Genomic DNA, 21085 nt, shown 5'->3' on the forward strand with positions numbered 1-21085 from the left:
GTATATGAAATTTTGTGTACTATATATAGGAATACGTTTTCCTCCCTCTCTCATAAGGGTGGAGCCTGGGGTCCTTCAATAAAGCTGAATGTTGAAGGATTCAGGACAGACGAAATGAAAACAAAATGGCGCCAGAGTGCATATTGAGAGGTAATGGTTAGAGACCAGGCTTCAAATCTCCACTCAGCCATGAAGCTCACAGTGGGACAGCCTCAAGGGGTTGCCGTGGGGGATAAAATGAGGAGGGAGAGAACCATGAATGCCATTTTGAGCTCCTTGGAGAAAAAGGTGAGATAGAAATGCAACAAAGAAATAAATCCACGACTCTGTTTACCCTCCACTGTCAGAGGTAGTGTGCTCCCGAATACCAACTGCAGGAAGGGAGAAGGCTATTGCGCTCATGGCCTGCTTGCAGGCATCTCAGAAGCGTCTGGCTGGCCACTGTGACAACAGGGTGCTGAGCAAGATGAGCCCCTGGCATGATCCACCAGAGCCCTTCTTATCTTTTTGGAATTCCTCTTCATTATTATTTTTTTTAAAGATATTTATTAAGATTTTCAAAGTATTACAAAACAAAAAGAAAAAGAAAAAAGAGAAAATACAAAGTAAAAATAGTTAAAAACAATTCATTCCTTCCATTGCTTAGCCTTCATTTGCTTATTTCCAGGACCTCCTCACACCTCCCTTTTTTGTATTCCAGTTCAGTTATTAGTTCAACAAATCCCTCCCCTCTTTATGTATCCTAATCATTAATCATAAAATATTGTAATTTTAGATTTTTACCTATTAATAAACCATTTTTTCATATTCCCTTATAACATTTCAGCTAAAGACCACTTAGTTTCTATCCAACATCATTCTAACATTCATTAATTTTACAATATTTCTGTAAATAGTCTTTAAACTTTTTCCAATCTTCTTCCATCGCCTCTTCTCCCTGGTCTCGGATTCTGCCAGTCATTTCCGCCAATTCCATATAGTCCATCACCTTCATCTGCCATTCTTCCAAGGTGGGTAGATCTTGTGTCTTCCAATACTTTGCAATGAGAATTCTTGCTGCTGTTGTGGCATACATAAAAAAAGTTCTATCCTTCTTTGGCACCAATTGGCCGACTATGCCTAGGAGAAAGGCTTCTGGTTTCTTCAAAAAGGTATATTTAAATACCTAAATATATTTAAATATATTATATATCATCTCCCAGAAAGCCTTGATCCTTGGGCACGTCCACCAAAGGTGAAAGAATGTACCTTCAGTTTCTTTACATTTCCAACATTTATTATCGGGCGAATGGTAGATTTTTGCAAGCTTGACTGGTGTCATGTACCACCTGTATATCATTTTCATAATATTCTCTCTTAGGGCATTACATGCCGTAAATTTCATACCTGTGGTCCACAACTGTTCCCAGTCAGCAAACATAATATTATGACCAAGATCTTGTGCCCATTTAATCATAGCAGATTTCACCGTTTCATCCTGAGTATTCCATTTCAATAGCAAGTTATACATTTTTGACAAAATCTTAGTTTTGGGTTCTAACAGTTCTGTTTCCAATTTTGATTTTTCCACCTGGAAGCCAGTTTTCTTATCCAAATTGTATGCCTCCATTATCTGATAATAATGAAGCCAGTCTCGCACTTTGTCTTTTAATTTCTCAAAACTCTGCAATTTCAATTTGTCTCCTTCTTGTTCCAAAATTTCCCAATATTTCGGCCATTTGGCCTCCATATTGAGCCTTTTCTGAGCCTTTGCTTCCATCGGTGACAACAACCTTGGGGTTTTGTTTTCAAGTAAGTCCTTATATCTTATCCAGACATTTAACAATGCTTTCCTGACAATATGGTTTTTAAATGCTTTATGTGCTTTAACCTTGTCATACCACAAATATGCATGCCACCCAAAAACATTATTAAAACCTTCTAAATCCAAAATGTCTGTGTTCTCAAGAAGCAGCCATTCTTTCAACCAGCAGAATGCTGCTGATTCATAATAAAGTTTAAGGTCTGACAGGGCAAATCCACCTCTATCCTTTGCGTTGGTTAATATTTTAAATTTTATTCTGGGCTTCTTGCCCTGCCAGACAAATCTAGAAATGTCTCTCTGCCACTTCTTGAAACAGTCCATTTTGTCCAAGATTTGCAATGATTGAAACAAAAATAACATTATTGGCAATACATTCATCTTTATAACAGCAATTCGACCTAACAAGGAAAGCTTCAAGTTTGACCATATCTCTAAATCCTTTTTCACTTCTGACCAACATTTCTCATAATTGTCTTTAAATAGGTTTAAATTCTTAGCAGTCATGTTAACCCCCAGGTATTTTACTTTCTTAACCAATGTTAAACCTGTCTCCTTCTGAAACCTCTCTTTCTCAATCGGTGTTAAATTTTTCTCAAGCACCTTAGTTTTTAACTTGTTCAACTTAAATCCTGCCACATGACCAAATTCCTGAATCAATTCTAATACTCTTTTAGTACTAGATTCTGGCTCCTGTAACGTCAATACTAAATCGTCTGCAAAAGCTTTCAATTTGTACTGTTTAGCTCCGACCTGTATACCTTTAATCAGACAGTCCCTTCTGATCATATTTAGCAAAACCTCCAGGACCGAAATAAACAGCAATGGGGAAATTGGGCAGCCTTGTCGTTGGAATTCCTCTTCAGCACAAGTTGTGCAACTGGATAGCTCACTGCTGGTATCAGCATGTGTGCACAAAAACTAGCACCTTGCCCCTCTGGACAGCTGCCCTACCTCACCAGCTGATGGAGAATCCCAGCCTTGCAATAGCCCTGTTAAGGGAAACCAGACAGCAACTGGTTTTCAGTAGCATAGTGCTTCTGAGAATGGAGGCTTATGGTTTGTTGCCATTGGCAGAACTCATGAATCTGCCTAATTCGGGGTGGGCAAGCTGTGGTCTTCAAGATGCCACTGGACTCCAGTTCCCAGCAGTGGTCAATGGTCAGGGAATATGGGAGGTGGAGAACTGCTGAATGGCCACAGGTTCCCCATCCCTAGATTAATCCTAAATAACATAAGAACCTAAGAAGAGACAGCCTAGTGGATCGGACCCAAGACCCACCTAACCCAGCATCCTGTCCTTGCAGTGGTAACCAGGGAGGCCTCAAAGCAGGACCTGAACACAACAGCACACACCCCACCTGTGATTTCCAGCAACTGGTATTCAGGGGCACACTAACTCTGACAGTGTAGGAAGTGCAAAGCCATTATGACCAGCAACGATTGATATCTGCCATGCATTTGTCTAACCCTCTCCTAAAGCCATTTTGTCTAACAGCTCCATATTGTGGTGGCAAATTCCACAAAGTGAGTGTGCATTGTGTGAAGAAGAGGCTGAATCCACTGCCTATAAAATGTTAGCTCCTTAGTATGAGCATTACAGGTCTCTCTCTCTCTCTCTCTCTCTCTCTCTCTCTCACACACACACACACACACGTACGCACAGACTGCTTGCCTGCCTGCCTGCCTGCCTGCCTGCCTGCCAAAATATTATGTCTGGGGCCAGCCAGCTTCAAATGAGATACAAATGTTATCTCCATGGTACCGTAATTATATCTCAAGCTGCCCCCATCACTGATTCTGCTTCTACCTCAGAACTGATTTGCCCACACATTCCGCCCAAAATAGACTGACTTTTCATCAGCAAGGGACCTTTGCTAATTTCTTGTTATTAGAATTCAACTTCATTTACATTCGCCAATTGATAACTGGCTTCAGTTTGATGTGAAGACCAAGAGGCACCCAATGAAAGAAGATGAAGATGATGAAAAAACAGTGTGCTGTAGTGGTTAGAGTGTAAGACTTGTATCCCAGGGTTCAAATCCCCACTCGACCATGAAGCTCACGGGGCCAGGGACTGCATCTCAGCCTAACCTACCTCCACAGGGTTGCTTTGGAGATTAAATGAGGAAGAAGAGAACAAGCAATAACTAAATAAATAATAATGAAGAACGCCAAATAGGAGCCTCCCCCTCAGAACCCATGGAATAACTAGCCTATTTGACCTAGAGGAGTTGTCCTTCTGAACCCCAAAATTGACAGTTAGTTTGACCATGACACTTAGAAGGAGTATAACTCCACCCCATCCATTGCATTCACTCTCAGAGCATAACTGTCTGCAGTGCCCTAATGGAAGGGGGAAAGACCTTCCTCCACTTACACTGAGCATTTATAGGAAATAATTAGGGCTGCCAAACAGATTTTATATCTTTTTAAAATGTTATCTGCTCTTAGCTGATTGATTAAATTTGGAAATGTACACATATTTACCCAAATATCAGTATAGAGGCCCTTTTCCGGGTATGAAAGGGGGAATATTTTATTTTTCATTCAGTGTTCCAGTAGCCTGCCTAAAATAATAATAAATAGCACACCTTTAACCAGTGTTATTAAAATTTGCCTGCATCGGTTAACTCTCATCCCCACTGATTAAGCTTTGGTCAATTAATCTTTCAACCATTCTAGTCAGAGCTTGCAGCCCTAGAAACAATCAAACAAATCAGCTAGATAATTTTCTCCATGAGTGTCATTGAATAAGCATAGGGTAGGAATTTGGTTTCGTTTGCATCTTAATGCAAAGCAGCTTAATTTGCACTTCCTAGGATAATAGCATAAGATAATAAGCAAACACAGCTTACTTTTGAAATTTGCACTTCTTTAGATTTTGCAACGCAGTTCTCCTATCCAAAATGTGCACAAAGATGCATTAAATTAGGGCAAACTGCTTGCAAAATGTGCATGTTAGGCAGGATCACGTGCAAAAATGGGTATTTTAGAGAAAATGCAAACTAAAATGCTGGTGAATTTTCATGAGGACTTTTTTTTAAGAAATCAAGTTGCTGCAGCCATGTTGCAAACTGAATTTGACTGGGGGTTGCGGAGGGAGAGAGAGAAACTAAGATAAACCAAAACATACGCAATCATCTATGCTTCTGACTTATATACTGCCCTTTGCTGATAAGCCCCTAGGGCATTTAATTTGATTATTCTTCACCTTTACTGTGGAAGCTCACCTCAGCATTCAGCTAGTCAAAACATTATTGTGTGGAGAAGTTGACATTTACTGGTAAGCCCTAGGATTTGGAAAGGTTCAAAGGGAAATTGACCAAGAAGCATCAGCAATGAAATGCCTTAAAAAATATATATGACCCAAAGTCATCCATGTTTCTAACATTTCTAGGTAACAAACATTAACAATGAACGTAACCTGTTGCCATGTTGCTGATATCAGCCCTTCTACTTCCATTGTTCCAGTATGAATCCTTATTGCGGTGAAAATGATGCCATGCACAAGAAAAAGGTCTCAGTAGTAAAAGTAAAAGGTAAAGGACCCCTGGACGGTTAAGCCCAGTCAAAGGCGACTATGGGGTTGTGGCACTCATCTCACTTTCAGGCTGAGGGAGCCAGTGTTTGTCCACAGACAGCTTTCTGGGTCATGTGGCCAGCAGGACTAAACCGCTTCTGGTGCAATGGGACACCATGATGGAAGCCAGAGTGCATGGAAACACTTAACCTTCCTGCCACAGCAGTACTTACCGTATTTTTCGCTCTATAACACGCACCTGACCATAACACACACGTAGTTTTTAGAGGAGGAAAACAAGAAAAAAATATTCTAAACGAAACAGTGGATGTATGATTTTTGTGGTTCATGCTGTGGCCACAGACGTGATCTGACGGTGAGTTTGGGGTAGCCCAATGCAAAAATCCTGAGGATCCATGTGGATCCATGCTTTGTAACCACGTTTTTGCGCCATTGCAGCCCAATGAAACAGTGGGTGCGTGTGTGTTTTTTGGTGCAGGCTGTAGCCATGGATATGCTATGTGATCTGATGGTGAACTTGGGGTGACCCAGTGCAAAAATCCTGAGGATCCATGTGGATCCGTGCTTTGTAACCACGTTTTAAGTGGGGAGGGAAGGGAAAGCATTCAAGGGACAAGGAGCACGCGTGGGGTGTGTGGAGAAGGATGCTGCTAATAATGCAGAAGAGGGGTTTAAGGGGAGAAGGAACACGCGTGGGGTGTGTGGAGAAGGATGCTGCTAATGATGCAGAAGAGGGGTTTAAGGGGAGAAGGAACACGCGTGGGGTGTGTGGAGAAGGATGCGGCTAATAATGCAGGCGAGGGGTTTAAGGGGAGAAGGAACACGCATGGGGTGTGTAGAGAAGGATGCTGCTAATAATGCAGGAGAGGGGTTTAAGGGGAGAAGGAAAACGCGTGGGGTGTGTAGAGAAGGATGCTGCTAATGATGCAGGAGAGGGGTTTAAGGGGAGAAGGAGCTCGCGTGGGGTGTGTGGAAAAGGAGCTTTTCGGCGAGCGGAGCGGGGAGGGGAGAGGGAAAGAGCACTGTTGCTTTAAAGGAGCCAACCGGACAGCAGCCACTTACAGCAGTGTCAACAGCTCCTTTCCTCTCCCACTTTGCTCCTTCTCTGCCTCTTTGCTGCTTTACGCAGCTAATGGCGAATCCCCTGCAACCCAAGTCCTGCTCAGCGGATCAGCTGAGACGCTGGGAGAATCGTAATTTCCCCCTCTCCCTCATCCCGTGCCCTCCTGTCCCCAGCAGCCTTTTAAAAAACTTTTTTACTGGTTTTCCCTGCGCTCGTGGCTCAGAGCCCTCCTGTGCCCTGCCGTCCCTCTGCAGCCTCATTGCTCCGTTTAGAGAGCGCACGGACCTTTGCTAGCTGAGGCTGCAGCAGCTGTTGCTGGCTACGCGGCGCTTTTCCGGCTCGCTATGGCTCCCGTCTGTCCCTCCTCCCGTGTAAGCGGCTGCTGCCCGCTTTACTGCCATGGCTCTCCTTCCCTCCCTCCTCCTCGGCTCCTCTCCCTCCTCCTGGCTGTAAAGCAAGCAAAGCTAGAGCCGTGCAAAGCCCTGCAAGCGGCTCCCGCCTTGCTCGACTGACGGCAGCCATGGCTCCGGTCGAGTGCATTCGCTCCGTAACACGCACAGGCATTTTCCCTTACTTTCTAGGAGCAAAAAAGTGCGTGTTTTGGAGCGAAAATTACGGTATTTATCTGCTTGCACTGGTTTGCTTTCGAACTGCTAGGTTGGCAGGAGCTGGGACAGAGCAATGGGAGCTCACCCCATCACGGGGATTTGAACCGCTGACCTTCCGATCAGCAAGCCCAAGAGGCTCAGTGGTTTAGACCACAGGACCACCCGCGTCCCTATTGGTCTCAGTAGCAGGTTTGATGGATCCCCAACATTATGGGGAGGAAAACCTATGTGAGAGGGAATCTAGAACAGTGCAGTGAGGACTGTGAGGACTCAGGGGCCATGGGATGTTGACTGATTATTAACATAAGAACATTAAAAAGCCCTGTTGGTCAGGTCAATAGGCCATCTATTCCACCAACTTGTTCTAACAATGGCCACCCACATGCCAGTGGGAAAGGAGCAAGCAGGACCCTAGTACAAGTGCATTATTATTATTATTATTAGTAGTAGTAGTAGTAGTAGTATTAAATTTATATACCGCCCTATACCCAGAGGTCTCAGGGCAGTTCACAGAAAAGATCACAATATATAAAATTAAAATAAAAACAATAACCCAATAACACCCCCCCCAAAAAAGAGCATCACTTTAAATGGGCCTAGGATGTCAATCAAGTCAACCAAAGGCCTGGTTAAAAAGGAACATTTTTGCCTGGCGCCTAAAGGTGTATAATGAAGGCACTAGGCAAACTTCCCTAGGGAGAGCATTCCACAGATGGGAAGCCACTGCAGAGAAGGCCCTGTCATTGTGTTGCCACCCTCCAGACCTCTCAGGAAGGAGGCACACAAAGAAGGGCATCAGAAGATGATCTTGGGGTCCAGGTAGGTTCATATGGAAAGAGGGGGTCCCTCCTGCGGTTTCCAGCAACTGGTCTTCAGAAACATTGCTGCCTCCAACTGTGAGGGCAGAGCAGATCCATCATGCTTTATGCAATACTCATTCTATATCTGTCGTTCTATCTATCTACCTACAGTGGTACCTCGGGTTACAGACGCTTCAGGTTACAGACGCTTCAAGTTACAGACTCCAGAAATAGTACCTCGGGTTAAGAACTTTGCCCCAGGACAAGAATGGAAATTGCGCGCCAGTGGCAGCAGGAGGCCCCATTAGCTAAAGTGGTACCTAAGGTTAAGAACACACCTCTGGAACGAATTAAATTCTTAACCCGAAGTACCACTGTATCTACGGTATATCTATCTATCTATCTATCTATCTATCTATCTATCATCTATCTATCTATCTATCTATCTATCTATCATCTATCTATCATCTATCATTCATTAGATTTCCACAAGTTTCACATAGGCATTCTAATACATAATATATTTTCTTTTGTTTGATCGACTTCCCGTTCCATTTTCCATGGTGGTTTTTTTTTAAAAAAAAAAAAATCCTCCCCTTTGCTGCACCCTATCAATATTCTTTTAAAGCCATCTAGGTTGGTGGCCTCCTATAGGAGTGAGCTTCACAGTAACTATTCACTACATGAAGATGTTACTTTCTTTTATCTGCCCTGAATTTTCTTTTGTTGCAGGGAAAAAATTGGAATCCAGGGGAAGAGGGAATGGTGTCAAGTGGAGGGGCACAGTGAGCAGCCTAGACTCAACATCCCGTTGCAGGTTTAATCTCTTCCATCTAATATATCGTCAGCCAAGGATTTTAAAATTCAATTCGAAATCAGCCATGATGACTTTGCCTTTTAGCTCATGACATACTATGTTTCCTAGTATTATTCACATAAACGGCATTGTTGCCAAGAGGTGGGGGGTGGGGAGGGAGAGAGAGAGGAGGAGGGAACATCCTATTTAAGGAAATCTGCTTGGGTCATCTTGCTTCCTCGTATATTTTATAAGATGAAAGCAATCTGGCCAGTGTTAAGAGCAAATCAGAATCCAGCACTGATGGATCAAAGCCGGTAATCAAATGAAACCTTCTATTGACTTTTGTTTACAAGTTTGCAGCTGTGCTGCTGGGGTGAAAATGTGAGATTTCATTTCCTTTCCTTTCCTTCCGTGGGCAAATGGAGATAAGAGCATTGGGGCTTTCATTTCCCTTTTATATCAGATGGAAATCATCTGTGTACTTGCTGAATGATTTTTAAATTGCATTTTGGACACTGATGGTCAGAGGGAGGGGGGAACTGTGCAGTTTGTTAAGCTGTTCACATCTCCCTTTCAGTGGCATCCCCCCCCCCCTTCCAGCTTTTTGTTATGCGCAAGCTATGTGAGAGCACAGACATCGCTCTGCTATTCAGGAACATATTTGCCTGTGTCAAAAAGTGCCCATTCTTTCGACAATTTCCCCACAATGCCTACAAAAACGTTTGCCTATGCAATTATATTATGCTCTTTCTCGCTCTCCGCTTTGTTTACCTTCAGTAATGTCCCATAGCCAAAGGAATTGGATATGTAGTGCAGTTACATCACTCCAATCACCAGGTAATCCCTGGTTGGCTAGGATGACCAAGGTGCTTGATTCAAGAGGCACTGCTTCTTCACTCACAACTGGCTTTGTTTGCCCTCACTCGATATTATCTTGTAGCAAGACCAGATTTGCTACACATTGCCATGACACCATCCCATCCACAACATACCCACATATTTTCAGAAAGAACATAGCAGCAGTAACCAGAAAGGTGGAGAGACGTACAGAAGCAATAGCAGAGAAGGGAAGCAATACCCCACCATGTGTTGCTTGACTCTGAGCTCCCACCAGCCCCAGACAGCAGGACCAATAGACAGGGATGATGGGAACTTCAGTCCAGCAATATCAGGAGGGCCACAGGTTTATCATTCCAGTCTTACAGGAAAGAGGACAAAGTTAACAATGTATGGAGGGAATAGCACAGAAAGAAACTATAGTCAGCTCCAAACAGAAAGTGCCCCTTCTCTCTTGGTCCCTCACTCTCTCTTCCTTCCCCTTGAGTAAACATTGGAGCAACTCCAGTCTGAAATGCCATCAGCTGTAGCAAGGTACTTGGCATAGCTATGTAAGTTAGTGCTCACCTCTATTGCCCACATTGAATTCTAAGGCTTTGCTCCTATGTGTGCCCTGTTGGTTGCTTAGCATGCAAACAGGTGTGCAAGGAGAGAGGAACTGGCCCAGTGGATCTATATATCAGGAAAAGCAGTGCTCTTTGCTCTTTGGTGATTTGGTACTTTGGTGCAGGGGAAGAATATCTCCTCAAAGAAAGGTTGTAGGATTCACAAATGGTGCCTATTAGAATCCTCCCCCTCTCTGCATTCAGATGATACCTCTCCTGCCTACACCAGCAAATGCTTCAGGAGAAGCTGCAGAGAGAAGGGGGGGCACATGTGTAGGACATTGGTAATTTGGATAGCTGTGCTTCCTATTCACCTTAGTTGTTTGAGCATTAACTGAATGCCATCTCTCTCTTTTTCAGTACATCCCCTCATGTACAATGGGATGTAACATTTGGCTAAAGAGTCTGCGATAAAAAGAAGCAGCTTGCATCCCCCTGTCTGGCTGCAGCTGTTTACTCCTGTGCTCCAAAATGATTTCAGATTTTCCGACGCTCTTCCCCAGAAACACGGAGGCCATTGATTGCTTGCATGCACACTGCAAAGACATATGCAAATCTCAATTGTTCCAGCTTTGAAGAGCTCGTTATTTCAAATATTGTTTGACTTTGATATATGCTCAAATTTCTAAGATAGAAGAATGTTTCCCGTTGATTGAACTTGAGCTTTTTATCTTCACTCGCATGCCAAATAATGAGGAGAATAACTCTGTGCATTAACCCAGCAGTAACCTTGCATGTCCCTTTCCAACAATTTATAGGTCTGCAGAAGGAAAGGGGGGAAAGGGAATGGCTTATCTTAGCCGAATGTTAACCAAGTGACATTGTATGGGATATGAAATGGAACAGTTGTCCATAAGGCTGTCACCTGATGATAATGTTAATAATCTAAAAAAACCTGCAGTCAATTAACTGGGTAAGGTTTTGATCAATTAAATCTGCATATTTTTGCATACAAGAGAGAACTATTGTTTCAAAGGGTAAAAAAATATGTCATGCTTAGGGAACCTTTTTGAGGAGGGTGGGCATGTTTCAGCATTGGGGCGGGGGGACAGAGGCAAAGGTGGGTGAGGCCAGAGCAATAGATTCACATCTATTCACATCTTTTCTTTGTATGGTAGGCTCTATTTCAGTCATGCAGAAGTCAGAGATTTCCGTGCACACACATGATTCCTTAGTCAAGAGCTGTTATCACAGTTCTATGATACTTTCCAGCATGCCAGAAGCACTCAAGGAAGAGATGCATCCAGGTCAGTAAGGAGTGTGGCTCAGGAAGAGGCAGTGCAGCCAGGGAAGGAGGGAGGAGGAGTCACAAAGGCCAAATAGAGCTACCTCGAGGGCCACATTTGACCCCTGCAGCTGAGGTTCCTAATCCCCTTTTTAAGATGAAGCACAGCTGGTAATACCTCCACTTCCAAAACTGCAGTTTTTTGAAATTCTAGAAAGCTACCTTCTAAAAAATGAAGTCTGCTTAATTCTGTCCACCTTTTAATTTAAAGTGCTGCAATCAAGACACCTAACTGAATAATTAACCAAACATTGCACACCAGTGCATCATTCTGCACTGACTAGGCAGAGACAGGTGGTTCAGTAGAGTCCCACCAACTTCAGTGCTTCCAAGTCCATGTGTGCCAGTTGTTTGAAACTGGGGGGGGGGGTGCTGTTGCACTCAGGTCCTGCTTTTGGCAGAAGATGCATCAGGATGGCTACCGCAAGTACTAGACCAAATAGGCCTGTGGCCTGATCCAGCAGGAGTCTTCTAACCTGGATGAGGGAGATCATCTGGAGCTGAGCATGGGACAATTACTGGTAAATGAGAGAAATGAGGGTGAAACCGATTCATTTACTGCAAGCCCTTCTTGGCACTTGAGAAGTAAATCTTGCAAAGGATTGTGTCATCACAAGGTGCATTTTTTGAGACTGACACATGAGCTGTTTTAAGTGTTATCCTTTAGCACTGGAAACAAAACATCAGATTTGGCTGTTGACCAAGGTCAGTCTCCCTAAAATCTTAAGACCTACCAGTAAAATTCAAAGAGGTTTTGACATTTGCACATTTATTTGTGGAAATTTTTTTATTTTAAAAACCTGCCCTTCAGTGCAAAGTCCAAGAGTGGGTTACAGCAACACAGTAGTACAGTATTAAAATTAAGGTACATTCTTTCACCTTTGGTGGACGTGCCCAAGGATTAAGGTTTTCTGGCAGATGATTTATAATGAATTAAAAAAGGTATTTAAATATACCTTCTTGAAGAAACCAGAGGCCTTCCTCCTGGGCATAGTCGGCCAATCGGTGTTAAAGAAGGACAGAACTTTCTTTATGTATGCTACAACAGCAGCAAGAATACTTATTGCAAAGCATTGGAAGACACAAGACCTACCCACACTGGAAGAATGGCAGATGAAAATGATGGACTACATGGAATTGGTGGAAATGACTGGCAGAATCCGAGACCAGGGAGAAGAGTCGGTGGAAGAAGATTGGAAGAAATTTAAAGACTATTTACAGAAATATTGCAAAATTAATGAATGTTAGAATGATGTTGGATTGAAGTTAAGTGGTTTCTAGCTGTAATGGTATAAAAGAATATGGAAAAATTGGATTTTTAATACGTGAAAACTTAATGCTATAATATATTAAGATTAAAGATCAGGATAAAATAAGGAGGGAAAGGAATTGCTGAACTAATAAATTGAACTGGAATACAAAAAAGGGAGGCATGAGGAGGTCCGGGAAACAAGTAAATGAAAGATAAGTGATGAAAAGATGGAATTGTTTTTAATTGCTTTTTTTTTTTGTATTTTGTATTTTTCTTTTCTCTATTTTTCTTTTTCTTATCTATGTAACCTTTTTTTGAAACTTTAATAAATATCATTTTTTTAAAAAATAAAATTAAGACAATAATACACACATACATGCTATAAACTGGGGAACCTGTGGCCCTCCAGATGTTGTTGTACTCCAACACCCATCATTCCTGGTACTGGCTATGCTCCAAAAATGTCTGGAGGCACACAGGTTCATCACCACTGTGTTATATGCACATCAGTATATACAGTAGATAAATGCTTAAGAGAGAGGGAACATTAGAGTAACTGGGTGTTCGTCTCTTTTATATTCATGACCTACAATTCTGCCTTGGCTGTCTTGGTTTCAAACAGTTCCTTTTCTGATACGGACTCAGCATTAATTTAATGCTCACAATAAAATTTGACTGGCATCACTTTTTGTCTCTGTAAACTAAACCAACAAACAAGCAAAGGAACACAGGAAACTGCCTTATGCTTAGTCCACCTAGCTCAGTACAGTGGTACCTTGGTTCTCGAACTTAATCCATTCCAGGAGTTCGTTCAACTCCCAAAACCATTTGATAACCAAGACGCGGCTTCTGATTGGCTGCAGGAGCTTCCTGAACTCAAGTGGAAGCCGCATCGGACATTCGGCTTCCGAAAAACGTTTGCAAACTGGAACACTTACTTCCAGGTTTGCAGTGCTCAGGAGCTGATTTGTTCGGCAACTAAGCCATTTGAGAACCGAGGTAACCACTGTATTGTCTACTCTTGACTGGCAGTGGCTCTCCAGGCATTCAGGAAGCAAGTCTCTCCCAAGCTTGTTTGAAGGTGCCAGGGATTGAACATGGGACCTTCTGCATGCAGAGAAGATGTGCCAACACTGAGCTCCGAAACTTCCTCAACAAACTTGTGTGGTGATGGGGGGAGGTTTAATGAGGGGGAAAGTCCCTTATTAACTAACATTCCATGATATGGTTGTGGTGTGTAATTTTGTTGTTGCTGTTGTTTAAACCGGCTTTCCCATAAGTACCCTTGAGCTAGATGTTAATTCCATTTATTCATCAGCATCTAGGCCATCTCTACTTTATGTCAGGTCTTCTCTGGTTCCCAGAAATTCATATTATGGCAGATCATTCTCCATGATTAGGTTTGATTGTGATTGAGAAGAAAATGGAACACACAGTAGATGTAGAATTGGGAAACAGCCAGCCAGAATTGGAAATGAGGACTGGCCAGAGTTAGTTTCTTGGATAGATGTCAGGATGTCAAGGGTTGCATCCAGCTACTCAGTGTAGACCTACTTAAATTAATGAACCTATATGAGTCCTATCCTTTGCTTTCAGTGGGCCTACTCTTTGTAGGATTAACATCAGATACAGTCCAAGTCAGGAGGGGAAATTACTTTTTGCTGTTTGCTGCTGTGCCTCTGCTTTCTATGTTGTGCTTTTGAGCACACACACACGAGAGAGAGAGAGAGAGAGAGAGAGAGAGAGAGAGAGAGAGAGACTCTACCCTAGAAAGAAGAACACTCTGCACATTCTCTGAAGCACCAGAATCCTGAAGAGGAATACCACTTGGATTTTAATGATCTTGGTCAGCAACTAGAACCCAGGCACAGATCAAGTGGCCCCTGTGGTAGAGTACCTGTGTGGCATGCGAAAGTGCCATGTTTCATCCCCAGCATCTCCTGCCAGAGATAGGATAGACTCCTGGCTGAAATCCTAGAGAGCCACTATCAGTCAGTGTCAAAAATACTGTTACATGTACCAAAGGCTAAATTTAGAAGAAGGAAGCTTCCATTGTTCTATTAACAGTGAACAGTACCACTGATGGATGCAATAGACCCAAGTTCTGATAACAATAACCAGGATCTCCTGGAACCCATAATTCCTCAAGAAGGTTCCAAGAAACAGCAACCCCCTGAGCCAGACTCCCCACATGAACCAGGGCCCTCCTCCCTGGGGATCCCATGCTCCATGGTTTGTGCTCACCAGTGCAGCTGAGAATGGATTGGGGGCCTTTAAAAGAGAGACTAGGATAGTGTTTCTCAAACTTGGGTCCCCAGCTGTTGTTGGACTACAAATCCCATCATCCCTAGCTAGCAGGACCAGTGGTCAGGGATGGTGCTAGTTGTAGTCCAACAACTGTTGGAGACCCTAGTCTGAAAAATGCTGGCCTAGGATGAATAACCAGGGTCTGGAATGAAAAAAAACATCATTGAAACACACTGAAGTGTGCATCACACACGAAAGCTCATACCTTGAAAGCTTATATTTAGTAGATCTTTAAGGTGCCACTGGAATTATTAAAAAATATTTTTTCATCTTTCATCTTGTTATTTATTATGACTATGACAGATCAACACGGCTAGCCACCTGAACTGAGACACATGATTACTCTCCCAGATGGTCCTGATATCTGGGTTGCTGACCATCCTTATTCTAGCAGCTATATTCTAGGTAGCCCACTGCCCTGAAGCTATACTTGGATGTGCTCAAGTTTCTAAATGGTTGTGCTCTAGGATCTAGATGGCAGATTGGGCTCTGCTTGTCCTGGCAATGCTGAAAGACATTTGCTCTCCAGGGCTTCAAAGATGAGTCCCTCCTAGCCTTCCCTGGAGATGCCAGAGATCTGTTACTGACTATACCATCTGCCTCTACTTCCATGGGACACAATAGATTAATCCATCACAGATTAATCAACACAGAGATAACTTGCAGGTCACCTGGCAGCAGCTCAAAATGGAAATCACATGCTCAGGAGGCATTGATGGCCGCCAACTTGGATGGCTTTTAAATAGGATTGGACAATTCATGGAGGATACATCTGTGAATGGCTACTAGCTGTGATTGAGGCTAGAATATACCTCCATGGTTGGAGGAAGTAATACTTCTGAACACCAGTTGGTGGAAACTTCAGAAGCAGAGAGTGCTCTTGTGGGTTTTGCTTGTGGGTTTCCCAGTGGGTTGGCCACTGTGAGAATAGGACGCAGGATTAGGTGAGCCATTGGCTTGATCCAGCAGGCTCTTGTTATGTTCTTAGGTTCTTAAATGCACCATCGCTCTTTAATGTAGCCAGTTCACACATTCAACTGTAAGCCATCGAGTAATGAGCGTTATATACTTGCACATGTCCTCTCTTTTTCCATGTGGCTTTGTTTGGACATTAAGCTTTCCCATGTGCTATGTGCCCATGTGTCCAAGGCTATCTTTAGTCAGTATCAAGAGGCAACAAGCTGTGACACTTCTGGAGGCAAATGGGTATAAACCATCACACACATTTGGTATATAGGCCGTGACATCTCTGATTCACCACATCCATAGATGTGGGATTTTTGAATATTTAGATTTGGGGGAAATGAGGATAGAAGATAGGGACCTATGTGAGAGAAAGGCCAGAGAAGGTTTATCCTCATGATGTGAGGCTGAGAAAGGGGGAAGCTTCCCCAGGTGGGAGCTGGGAAGACTCACTTATTTGTATGTGGATTGAAGATTAAGATATAATTATGCTAGAGGGCTATATACATATAATTTAGTGCCTCATTATATTACTATTATTATTGGTGCTAATTTTTAATTTTTTCCTGTCTCTCTGTTCCTTTCCCCTTCCCCTTCCCCTTCTCATTTCCTTTTTCTCTTTCCTTTGCTGTTTCTCTCCTTCTTGATTCTATTTCTTTCAGATACTATTTTATTGTATTTTGAAAACTTTAACAAAAAATATTTGAAAGAAAGCAAACAAGGGGGGGGGAAGCCTTCTGTATCTCTGACCTAAAAGATTCAGGTACTGTGTGGCAGGAAATACTTTTCTTTGCTCCCAAACCCTGGAGAATCCCTGCCAGTCAGGAAAAGACGCCACTGGGATAGATGAACAAAGATACTGAGTGATATAAGGCAGATTCCAATGCCCTCCCCAAAGGTAACATCAGTACAGACATCAATCACATCACAGACAGGAGTTGCAACATTTAAGGGGTACAAATAAAATTATTATTATTATTATTATTATTATTATTATTATTATTATCATTTCCACAGCCCCTTTCTCCATCCCGGCAGAAATAAGCTTACCGGCACCACTAAGGCAATGCTGAAGAGATACATTTGTAAGGCAGAAACCAAGAAGAAGGGAACTCCCTTTGGTGAGTCACCAGAATTGCTCCATAGTGGGGGTGCTGCTGCTGCTGCTGCTGCAGGGGGAAAAACAGAATCCACACAAGGAAGGGAAAGATCAAAAAGCAAATATGTATTAACACATGGAGCATCTTTGCATAGGGTTTGTGCATGAGGTGGGGGGGTTTCCTGCCCCCCAAACAACCCTCCCACTCTGCCTCACTGGTCTGCATAAACAGTTAGGTTTTGGTACAATTAAATAATGATAATAACTCTCCCACTCCCCCCCAACCCTCTGCTAAAAAGCCTGGGGCACAACTGTGATTTCGGCTCACCCAGCTGCACACAAAGGTATCTCAGAATTAAAGGATGCTCTTCCAGGTTTTATGATCCTGCAGGAGAGAGGGAGCTGTGAATCTTGACGCATTTGTGTCGTGAGATTGGGGGATTTCTTTTCTCTCTTTTCTCCCCCCCCCCCCACCACCACCCCAAATTAATATTCAGGTCACTTTGCACTATTTCACTCTTATTCCCCTCTCCCATCACCCAGCAAATGGGAGGGTTGTTCATTGGCATTCAGGAGCCCCATCCACTTCCTTGCAAGCATTTGGGGGAAACCTTGGGATGCCGGCTGAGGGGACCTCCTCAGATATAGGCTAGAGTTATTGTGTTGCCATGGCAACAGCGATGGCAACTGGCTGCAGAGCACTATAAATGAATGGGGAATGTCAGCAGAACCTGCTTGTTATGCTGGGTGCAGAATCCCACAGAGTTCTCCCTGTGAAGGATTTTCAAGCTCTGTCTGCATCCACCGCACTCTTGTTTGAATCACCAGATTTAATTGTGATTTTCTTTTCTTTTCCATCTGATGTAGGGTAAGAATGTTTGTGCTTCTGTAGAACTCTGAGGTGTTCAACACACTTTACAATTCTTGTCTCATCTAGCTTTAAAAGAAAAAAGAAAAACCAACAACCACAACCCTGCCATGTGAGTCAGATTAAAGAGGACTGATTTCCGCACTTTCCAATCTGGAAGAAAAGGAAGGGGGACAGTTACAAGACATGGGGGTGTTAGCAATGAAATAATGCAGATGGTGGCCAGAGAGAAAAGTCCCGCTTAAGCAAGCTGAACAAAAAACATGTATAATATGAGAAGGAAGGAACAGAGAGGGTTTGTCATCCTTCCTTCAGGCCTCCTACATAGACTGGAGACATTTAAACAAACATACAAAAGAAAATATCCCTCAAAGCTACAAAAATTGCATGCTTCTTTGGTAAAGATCATGCCACTCTGTTTGGTTACTATGCAACACCTCCAGCCCTCCTTTTAATAACGGAATTAACCCCTTAAGTTACAAACTGAACGATCCCTGCTGCTGCAATTATAATGGGGCAATGGCAAATTTACCCCTGTAAGCTGCTTGGGGCAAAGAATGCAGGTGATTTTTGTTTATGGTTTCCTCTATAAATCATAGAATCATAGAATTGTAGAGCTGGAAGGGATCACTAGTATCATCTAGTCCAATCCCCTGCAATGCAGGAATAATTTGCCCAATGTGGAGCTTGAATCTACAACCCTGAAATTAAGTCCCTTGTGCTCTACCATATGAAGTATCCCAGAGCTTAAGCACCATGTGCTATGATGGTACATTACAAACACACAAAAGTGGAGTCCTGCTGAATCACACCAAAAGCCCATCTGATCCAGGATCCTGTTCTCATCATGGTCAATGAGATGGCCTAATGGGAAGCCTACAGAGATAACCTGAGAGCAACAACACTCTCCCCACTTGTGCCCCCAACAGCTGGCATTCAGAGGTAGAGTGTCTTCAGTCCTGGTAGGGTCAGCAGCTTTCACAGCTAGCTACTGATACTCTTTTCCTCTCTGTGAATTCAGCGAAACCGCTTTTAAAACCATCCAAACTGGAGACCATCACTGTGTCTCATGATAGTGAGTCCTTTATTTTTTACTATGTGCTATGTGAATAAGTGCTTCTTTTTGGCTTTCCTGAATCTTCCAACATTCCTTGCATGACCCCAGAACACAGGAAGCTGCTCAGTGGCAGAGCGCAGGCGGGGCGGGACTGGCACGCGTCCTGGGGGTGGGGCACACTGCCTGTGGGGGCAGGGCACCCAGCGCGGACATGGTGGGGCAGCTGCAATCGCACCCTGCCAGGATCGCGCTGCCGGAGGCAATGTGCTCCCCCCACACTCCTCTTCCTCCACCAGTGAAGCTGCTGTATGCTAACTCAGGCCATTGATTCATCTGGCTCTCTCTCTCGTCTACATTCACTGACAGTGGTCCTGTAGGGTTCAGGCAAGGTCTCTTCCAGCTCCATCTGGAGATGCTGTGGGTTGAACCAGGGACTTTCTGCATGCAAGGCAGGTGTTCTGCCACATGCTCTTCAACAATCCTCAGGCCTGTGACCCACCCCCATGGGGGAGCCACACCCTATTATAAAAGCAACCATGAAATCTGGCAGCCACATTAAAGGCTCACACATTTAGCAAGGGTTATAAGCCCTTGTGGCCAGTGCTCAGTTGCCATCAATATTTCCTCGCTGCTTATGTCAGGTCTCAGCAAGGGTTGGGCTCCAAGAAGCTTGGTTCTGGAAGAGCTAGCTGACATCCCAAGTGGGCAGTGGTATGCAACAGGCAGGGTGGAATAATTTTACAAAGCAGCAGCTGAGGATTTGGAGGTCCAGGTCAAGGCAGGGGAATCAGAGGCTAGGCAGCTCCTTCAGGCAAGAAATGAGTTACTACGTCTAAGGTGCATGCAAGCTTTATGGAGTCTGGCATACAGGGACTGGCCCTTCAATGTCAGTTGATGGGAAGTTCAGACAGGCTGGTACTGCAGTTGAATCCTGGAGCTCAGTGCTGCTGAGGTGGAAGGAAAGTTGTGGTACTGCTAGGAATTCCATGTTTGCTCCCCTGGATGTGGCTTACATCATTAGACTTGTGCCCAGTTATTGATGTTAATAAAAATGTTTGGAGGGGGAGAAACACCATGCACCCACTACCCCCAGTAGATACATTTTTGTACCCCAGTAGATGCACACAGTACTTGATTGGAAATCTGCACTGCAAAATTCAGAAAAATGCAAATTTTAAAGAATGAACCTAAGAGGAGCCCTGCTGGACCAGGCTGATGGCGCATCTTCTCCAGGATCCTGTTCTCACAGTGGCCATCTAGATGTCCGCAGAACAGTTCCCAGCAACTGGTAGCTGGATTTTCATTTGTTAATTGTTTTAGAAAAGGCAAATTAAGTAAGTTTGCCTTTCAATGCAAACTGAATTGAATTCAACCCTCCCCCACACTCTCTACTGTTGCCAGGAAGAACGCATTGTTTGATAGACAATTGGGTTGACCTAACCTGGCAACATTCTTATGAGAAACAGATTAATTTCAACAGGAGCTTTCAAAGAGCACTGAAAAGAAATGCACAGCATCGGAAAAGCACAGGTACCAGTAGACTAATTTCATTAGACAGGTAAAAAAAGAGAGGCTAAAATTGGTGGCAACTTTCTTATCTCTTCGCTTGCTAACCACCCATCATTCTGCAGCACTGTTGCTCAGTCACACCACTTTGTCCTTTCCTGTCTACTCCTGGTGGACTGAAATTCATCCTGACTTGTGCAAGTGAGGCACAGAAGACGTTCCAACGCTTGTATCTGCCATACCATCATAGTCAAGCCTTTGGTGTGGAGCAAGGAAAGGATTTACAGCTGCATTCATTTACATTCATATGTTCTGGTCTCTGCCAACATGGTGCCCTCCAGATGTTTTGGACCACAACTACCATCAGCCCCAGTCAGCCTTTGGTCCAAGGGGAAAGTTAAAAAAAAAAGGTAACCTGTAGCCTTCCAGATGTTATATGACTCAAACTCCCAACAACCTTAGCCAGTGAAAACGCCCTGATCATAAACCACCTATCTTCAGTGTTAGCACTTAAAAAATGCAGACAGAGTCCAGAAAGAAAAGGAATGCTGACAATACTTTACTGCAGAAATGGAATGAAACATTCTATTATTTGAGGAGAAAGGAATAGAGAGATTGGAATAAAGAGGTGTGGGATATTAATGATAAATTAACATATGCTATTAAGGTAAGATGGGGTATATGCAGGAGA

Source organism: Podarcis pityusensis (assembly GCF_964106645.2).
Source record: "Podarcis pityusensis genome assembly, chromosome: Z".
Classification (NCBI taxonomy): domain Eukaryota; kingdom Metazoa; phylum Chordata; class Lepidosauria; order Squamata; family Lacertidae; genus Podarcis; species Podarcis pityusensis.